This window comes from Paralichthys olivaceus, chromosome 18 (assembly GCF_024713975.1).
Source record: "Paralichthys olivaceus isolate ysfri-2021 chromosome 18, ASM2471397v2, whole genome shotgun sequence".
Classification (NCBI taxonomy): domain Eukaryota; kingdom Metazoa; phylum Chordata; class Actinopteri; order Pleuronectiformes; family Paralichthyidae; genus Paralichthys; species Paralichthys olivaceus.
In genome coordinates, this window is record NC_091110.1 from 1,267,982 (window position 1) to 1,276,654 (window position 8,673).

Consider the following 8,673-nt stretch of genomic DNA (forward strand, 5'->3'; position numbering starts at 1 on the left):
TAACATACTGTCCCAGCTTTTTCTGATTTGGGTTGTTCAGTAAATAATAGCAACAAACAATGTCAATGTTGAATCCAGGGAGGCGATCTGTGGTCAGTTTCCAGATCAAACTAACAAAGCAAATATTATTATAAGCTCTAGTGCCCGCTTAATGGCCAGGCCCTCTTTTTCTGCAGTGGAATACTATGTTTCACACGGCTGCAGCTTGTGGCTCTGGTATAGGATTGGGTGTTCCTCTCCAGGGTCTCTTTGGGCTGGGAACTGCTCCAAGGAAGACATCTGAGGCACCCACTTTTTCCACTTTACCTGACATCTTCTGTTGAAGTCTGTGCTATTGAGGACAGGGGAGGACCACAGGTAGGCTTTCAGGGTGCTATGAAACTTTTCACAATCATCAAACCAGGTTACTGGGTTCCTCTGGGGTTTTCTGGTCAGTGCTGTGAGTGGGGCTGCGATGGTTGCATACTGGGGTACAAAGAATCTGTGCCAGAGAGCCAAGCCAAGGACCAAACCTCCTCCTTGGTGCAATTTTGAAGGTCAGTTTTTAATTGCTTCAACCTTTTTCATGTGTGAATGCATCTCTCCAGGTACAGTGTCTCCTGCTTTCCCCAATGGCACTTGGAGGGGTTGAGTATCAAGCCAGCCTCTTGAATCCTTCCCAGGACCAATGCAATGTAGCATGTCCAATAGATGTTAGACATGTTCCTCCCACGTTTGAACATAACCACATCATCATGATATGCAGCACTGCACTGGTCGCAACCTGGGAGGAGCCCTCTGCAGGCCAACTCAATCACAGTAAACTGGAAAAGTTCGGCTGGTGTTCAAAAAGCTGTGTATGGATGGGATATCTCCTCTAGCGCCAACTACCAGTATCTCTGCAGCAACTCTGATCTTCTCCAGCATGTTATTGATCCTTTGTATGGGGTAGGCGTAAAACTCAGAGAGGACCATCCTTCTTGAAGATGATGACCACTGGCATGTTCAATGAAGGCTGGCCTTAAAGAGGAAATAACACCCCTGAAAGACCTGAAGAAGTTGTATAGTAGTACAATGTGCAAGCGCATGTGTAGCTGTTGTGGTTAGGGGTTCTGGTCATGTCTCCCCAACATCTCTCACCAGCACAACCTATGCATGAGCCAAGATTTGATGCTCTTTCTATTTCTTCAGCAAGTTCACATGGTACATCTGTACTGTTGCTCCTTTTCTGGGTGGTGAACCTCATAAGTTACAGGACCCATTTTCCATTCTGGAGGTAAAGTTGGTATCCTTGTAAGTCAGGATTTCAACTGTATCCCCCCTCTGGAGAACAGCTGCACCAAAGCGTGCAGATTAGAGAGAAGGTTGCGATGGAGCTGTTCTTTCACATAGGGTTGTCAGAGTCCCCTTCCATATATACTGTTGCAGTGAAAAGTGACATTGATGGACTGCAATAGCAGGTGGTAGCACATTGCTTTAGTAAGCTGATGACCTCCTTCCGGATTCCCCATTGAGAGCAACGTTTTGTAGCTGAGTATGGTAGCTCAGGTGGTAATTATGCTCTGACCGAAAGTGACAACAGTAGAGATGCAGGGCACATATGCCCATGTGCACATATGTAACCCAGGTTTTTTCTTAAATTAAGTACCTCAAGCCATTGGAAGTTCCCTGAATGCATCACATCCAAGGTGCTGCTCAACAACTATATACACTTAATGGTCAGTATCTATATAACGCTTTTCTAGTCTTGATGACTACTCAAAGGGCTTTACAGTACAGTTTTGCCATTTACCCAATCATTCACACATTCATACAGTGGATCTATGGGCAGCACTTTTTCTTTGAGTAGGCATTCAGGCTTCAGCACTGTGCTGGGACCATCACCAGCTTCACCTCTGGGTGGCGGGCATGAACCGTACAGGGCCCCAACCAGGCCAGAAAAACCTCCAGCAGTATTGTCTGCCTCTCCGCTTGCCTCTGGAGAGCCCCCAACTGCATCTGCTCTTCGCTGCCTGCTCCCTGTACATAGCCACATACTCCTCTGCCATTTGAACCAGTGCCGTCTCAGTCTGCAGGTCAGTATCTTTGGCTGTGTTGGGCCTCATGTCAGGCGCCACTGTGGCAAAGGATGTCGCCACCGGGGTCTCCCAACAATGGCCAAAGACAAACTTTTCAGCATCTTTTAAAAAAAAATCAATGCAAACATACATTTTAATCTGTTTAAGTGTCCAGTCGTCTTTGCTAGTGTCTTGGCAGCTCAGCTCAGCTGTCTTTTCTGTCTCTCATGTGTTATTTCTTCCTGAGTTTTTTCTCAAGTGTGCCTCTGTCCTCTGTGTGGCAGCTCTCCTGCTGCCTTTTGAAACCAGTGAGAGTTAATTGGCCATTTACCTCAGCTGTGCTACGTACACACATTAATCATGCCTGTTTCAGAAATTCAAACAGCAAAACCATTCAGGATATTGTGTGTTATGTGACATGATCATTGATTGATAATGAGCTGTTTAGCTGCACATTGCAGTCAGATTGATCACAGCCTAAAAGCTAAACTAAGCTAAGTATTGCATTCATAGATACTACTATCATTTGAGTAACCTCACAAGGTGGTTTGGCTGTATTACCACCAAAGTGACACTGATTGCACAGCATTAACAATGGAGGACTACAGCATCTGTTTTCAAGTGTTGCTCCTGACTTTGCAAAGTGGTATCCAAAGTGGTATCCAAAGATGACAAGTGTACAGCATTTTTGCTGCTATTGATGAATATGATGAAAGAAATTAAGTTTGAGAAGGTAATAATCCAATATGTTTAAATTGTTAGTCACACTGAAAGTAAGATTTTACCTTCAGCCTTTGTTAGCTTTAGCCTTTAGCTTGCATTAACTATGCTGTTAAGTCATAGTATGCATCTCAGTGAAATTATGGTTGTCTCTTAATTCAGAATCTGATATTGTATGTCTTATGTGCACAAGTTATGTTGGAACAAATTATGTTCATTATGTTTTGTGTAAACATATCTGAAACACATTGTGCAGTGGCCAAAACTCCTGACGTTTTTTCCTGAAGGGTTTTTCCTTTAACCCCTATTTCATTACCTATTGTTTTTGCCACATAGAGAGTTCGGGTGCAGTGTGTCAGACTCGCAGCCTTGTTTCCAAAGAGAGATCCAGAGAGAGTGCATTGTTCACTGTAGCTTCGAATTTGTTGCAAAATTAATATGATAGGAAAATAGGATGCAGTTGTTTCAGTTTTTTATTGTAGCGTTGCCGATGCCATTCACCAGCTGATGCTTTAACCAGTCTGAGGCTGAGGACAAAGACGGTATCCGCTGTAACCTGCTTTCTCTCCCCGATCATGCGCCACGCCCACCAAATTATACGGGTGCCCTCCTCAACTGTGGGTGGTGCACACTTTACTTGCAAACACAAACATAGAAAAAATCTGTAAATTACATACATAAAAATAAACTTAAATGCGGCTTCTACACACCAATTCAATTCAATTCAATTTTATTTATATAGCGCCAATTCATAATTTACATTATCTCAAGGCACTTTACATTTAAAGGTCAAGACCTTAAAACAATATTAACATAGAGAAACCCAACAGTTCCCACAATGAGCAAGCACAGGCGACTGTGGAGAGGAAAAACTCCCTCATTAACAGGGAGAAACCTCTGGCAGAACCAGGCTCAATGTGGGCGGTCATCTGCCTCGACCGGTTGGGGTGAGGAAAGAAAAGTAAGGGGGGAGGAAAGGAGAGATGGGTGGAAAGCGGGGGAGAGAAGAGAGATGAGGTGGAGAGAGAGAGACCGGTAACAATTTGGCACCATCAGTATCAAGGCTGACTATAACAATAACAATGTATAGATCTACAACATGACTAGATATATTAATAAATTGCTGAGTTCTTGTAATAAATGCAGACAATGGTGATGGTGGTCGTTGTGGTCCTGTAGTCCCGGTGCCGGAGTTATCTGAAACGAGATAGAGAGAAGAGCCAGAGGGACTATGGGAGGACAAAGTGACATTTTGACATGATGACATGTTAAAACTAATAAATAAATAAATAAATGAGTGTGGGGGGGCAGAGAGACAGAGAGACAGAGGGAAGTGAAGAAGTGCTCAGTGCATGATGGGCGTTCCCCCAGCAGTCTAAACCTATAGCAGCACAACTAAGGGATGGTTCAGGACTCACCTGATCCAGCCCTAACTATAGGCTTTATCAAAAAGGAACGTTTTTAGTTTTACTTTAAATGCTGAGACAGTGTCTGCCTCCCGAACCCAGAGTGGGAGCTGGTTCCACAGGAGAGGAGCCTGATAGCTAAATGTTCTACCTCCTGCTCTACTCTTACAGACTCTTGGAACCACTAGAGAGCCTGTGTTTTGGGAACGAAGTGATCTACTTGGATAATAAGGTGTTATCAGCTCTTTGATATATGAGGGGGCGTGATTGTTGAGGGCTTTAAAAGTGAGGAGCAGGATCTTAAATTCTATTCTAAATTTTACCGGGAGCCAATGTAAGGAAGCTAAGACAGGAGTGATATGATCTCTCCTTCTAGTTCCTGTCAGCACTCGTGCTGCAGCATTTTGGACCAACTGGAGACTTTTAACAGTCTTCATGGAGCATCCTGCTAATAGAGAGTTGCAGTAATCTAATCTAGAGGTTACAAACGCGTGGACTAGTTTTTCAGCATCCTGCTTAGACAGGATGTTTCTAATTTTGTTAATATTGCGCAGATGGAAGAAAGCCGTCCTAGACACTAGTTTAATATGGGGGTCAAATGACATGTCTTGGTCGAACAACACTCCAAGGTTCCTCACAGTGGAGCTGGAAGCCAGACTGACACCATCCAAAGTGACTATCTGGTCAGACAGTGTTTCTCTGAGATGTTTAGGGCCAATTACAACAACCTCAGTTTTGTCTGAGTTTAAAAGTAGAAAATTTTGGGTCATCCACGCCTTGATATCTTTGAGACATTCCTGAAGTTGAACTAGGCGATTAGATTCATCATGCTTCATGGAAATATACAATTGGGTGTCGTCTGCATAGCAGTGGAATTGTATGTGGTGCTGTCTGATAATGTTGCCTAAGGGGAGCATATATAGGGTGAAGAGTATTGGTCCAAGGACAGAACCTTGTGGAACTCCATGATTAACTTGCATGTGCATGGAGGAGTCATTGTTAACATTAACAAATTGGAATCTATCTGATAAATATGATTTAAACCAGTGTAGTGCTGTTCCTTTAATTCCTATATGTTGCTCTAATCTCTGTAGCAGAATCTTATGATCTATTGTGTCGAAGGCTGCACTAAGGTCCAACAAGACGAGGACAGAGACAAGTCCATCATCTGATGCCATAAGAAGGTCATTAGTGACTTTCAATAGTGCTGTTTCTGTGCTGTGATAGGTTCTAAATCCTGACTGAAATTTTTCCAATAAACCGTTACTATCTAAGTAACCACACAGCTGGTTAGCAACGGCTTTTTCTAGGATTTTGGAAATGAAGGGCAGGTTGGATATGGGTCTATAATTAGCTAAAACCTCTGGATCAAGCGTAGGCTTTTTAAGCAGAGGTTTAATAACGGCTACCTTAAAAGCCTGTGGTACGTAGCCGGTTAGCAAAGACATGTTAATCTGATTTAATATGGAGCTGTCAATTAGGGGGAGGACTTCTTTAAAAAGTCTAGTTGGAACAGAGTCCAGCTGACAAGTAGTTGGTTTGGATGATGAAACTAACGAGGTCAGTTCAGGAAGATCAATAGAGTAAAATTTGTTTAGACATAAATCTGGTGCTATGGTTTCAGGACCAGACAATGAATCCGTGTTATTCACTGGGAGGAGGTCGTTGATTTTATCCCTGATGGTTGTAATTTTATTAGCGAAGAAGCTCATGAAGTCATTGCTTCTCAGATCTAGAGGAATAGATGGGTCAGTGGAGGTGTGACTTTCTGTCAGCCTGGCTACAGTGCTGAAGAGGAACCTGGGGTTGTTCCTATTTTCTTCTATTAGTAATGAGTAATACGAGGTTCGGGCATTTCTAAGTGCTTTTTTGTAATTTATAAGGCTATTCTTCCAGGCTAGGTGGAAGTCTTGGCGATTGGTGGAGCGCCACTTCCTTTCTAGCTTCCGCGATGTCTGTTTTAGAACGCGCGTTTGGGAATTATACCACGGAGCTAATCTCCTCTGACTTACTCTCTTCTTTTTTAATGGGGCGACAGCTTCAAGTGCTGTTTTTAGTGAGGCTGCAGTACTATTTACAAAGTTATCAACTAGTGTGGGAGTAAGGTTTTGATAATCTTCTTGTATTGTACTGACACATGGCTGAGAGGGAAGTGAGGAAGGGAGCAGTTCTTTAAATTTGTGAACAGTTTTGTCAGATAAACATCGACTGTAATAGACTTTCCGTCCAGAATTGACGTAATTAACAATTCTGAATTCAAATGTAAGTAAAAAATGGTCAGACAGAAGCGGGTTCTGTTGGAATATTGTTACATTTTCTATGTCAATGCCATATGTCAGGACAAGATCAAGAGTGTGATTCAGGCAGTGGGTCGGTTGATTCACATGTTGAGTGAAACCAATCGAGTCTATTATTGATTTAAATGCTGAACTAAGGCTGTCATTGGCAACATCTACATGAATATTGAAATCACCGGCTATAATGATTTGATCTGTTTTAAGGACTAATTCTGATAAAAATTCAGAGAATTCAGATAGGAATTCAGAGTAAGGGGCGGGTGGACGATAAATGATGACTATATTAATTGGTTTATGTGACGTCAGGCTTGGGTGGACGAGGCTGGTTCTAAGATTTTCGAAAGAGTTATAACTCTCTTTTGGTCGGGGGTTGATAGATAGATCAGATTTAAAGATTGCTGCAACCCCTCCACCTCTGCCTGTGTTCCGAGGAATGTGAGTATTAGAGTGGGTTGGGGGCGTCGCTTCATTTAAACCTACATATTCTCCGTCTTGTAGCCAAGTTTCGGTTAAGCATAATAAATCTATTTGATGATCAGTAATGAGATCATTTATATGTAAAGATTTTGAATTTAGTGACCTGATATTTAATAAAGCGCATTTTATAGTTGTGTTTTCAGCTGATGTTTTGGCTGTGTTAATTTTGACTAAGTTTGAGTGTATCACCCCTCTCCTGTGTACTTTTGATTTAAAGAAATTAGGTGGTCGGGTGGCAGACACAGTTTCTATAGGACATTGTGATGGTGACTGTTTGAATAGAAGCGCAGAGAAGCGTGTAGGACTGCGACTCTGCCTCCTGGTCTCAACTCTGGATTGTCACGGTGTGGACTTTCTAACAAACGTTGTCATGTTTCTAGATATGAGAGCTGCTCCATCCCAAGTGGGATGAATACAGTCTCTCCTAATCAGACCAGGTTTCCCCCAAAAAGTTTTCCAATTGTTAACGAAGCCCACGTTGTTATCTGGACACCACCTCGACAGCCAGCGGTGAAAGGATGACGTGCGGCTAAACGTGTCATCGCTGGAAACATTAGGCAGGGGTCCAGAGAAAATTACGGAGTCCGACATTGTTTTTGCATATGTACACACCGAATCAATATTGATTTTTGTGATCTCCGACTGACGTAGTCGGAGGTCATTACTGCCGACGTGAATAATAATCTTACTGTACTTACGCTTACCCTTAGCCAGCAGTTTTAAATAGGACTCTACGTCGCCCGCTCTGGCCCCGGGAATACATTTAACTGTGGTCGCTGGTGTCGCTAACTTCACGTTCCTTAGAATAGAGTCGCCAATAACCAGAGTTTGTTGCTCAGCGGGTGTGTCGCTGAGTGGGGAAAATTTATTAGACACGTGAACGGGTTGGTGGTGAACCTGGGGCTTCGGTTTAGGGCTACGCTTCTTGTTTCGCACAGTCACCCAACCCACCTGTCCTCCCGGCTGCTCGGGAGCTGCTGGGGGGGCTGGAGAAGCTACAGCTATGTGGCTCGCACCGGCTACTGGGGACTGGCTAGCTACATCTCTACACGATCTACTCTCCATGGTGCAGAGCCGCGACTCTAAAAGGCTCATCCTCGCCTCCATCCTGGCAAATAAGCTACATTTAACACATGTGTCGTTATCGCTAAAGGAGGCAGAAGAGTGACTGAACATCAAACACACTGAGCAGGAGAGAGCAGGGGAGTGAGAGGGAGAAGCCATCGTTAGCTGCTAATGCTAAATTGCTTTAGCTAACGGGTAGTGTGTGGCTCACAGTGGTTTTATCAACGAGTCGCTGAGACAAGGGGGTGTATGAGCGACAAGTCAAGATAGCACAACTATGAAAGCAACTTAGAATTAGCGTAAATGATTAGGATGTGAAAGGGTACAGTGAGAGACGAAGAGGAGAAGAGACCGATACAACACACAGTAGCTAACACCGGAAGTGACACAATACGCTCACCGCAATACGTCAGCACGTCCAGCAGAGTTTGTCATCAGAAAACATCAGCCCCTAATTGTTCTCTATAGAATCAATTACTTAAATGTATAACTAATCAACATATTTAGAAAAATAAAGTATATACATTACATCCCTTCATGGCTGTCTTGATCTTCAGAAGGCAAACCTATATTTCAGTCTTTAGAATGCGGCACAGCTTATTTATGGGCCTTTTAATGACTGAAATCTTAGTCTGGAGCTCCACTGAATCGACCAGAGCTCTTTCATCAGGC

General features: G+C 43.3%; 1 long non-coding RNA gene across 1 annotated transcript; it reads right to left on the reverse strand.

Annotated features, from left to right (window-relative positions):
- Window positions 1-3,474: 3,474 nt before the first annotated feature.
- Window positions 3,475-8,673, reverse strand: LOC138405436 (uncharacterized). Its single transcript, XR_011239172.1, has 2 exons — window positions 7,641-8,673; window positions 3,475-3,953 (listed from the first exon to the last, which is right to left on the reverse strand). It is a non-coding gene; the product is annotated as an uncharacterized lncRNA (long non-coding RNA).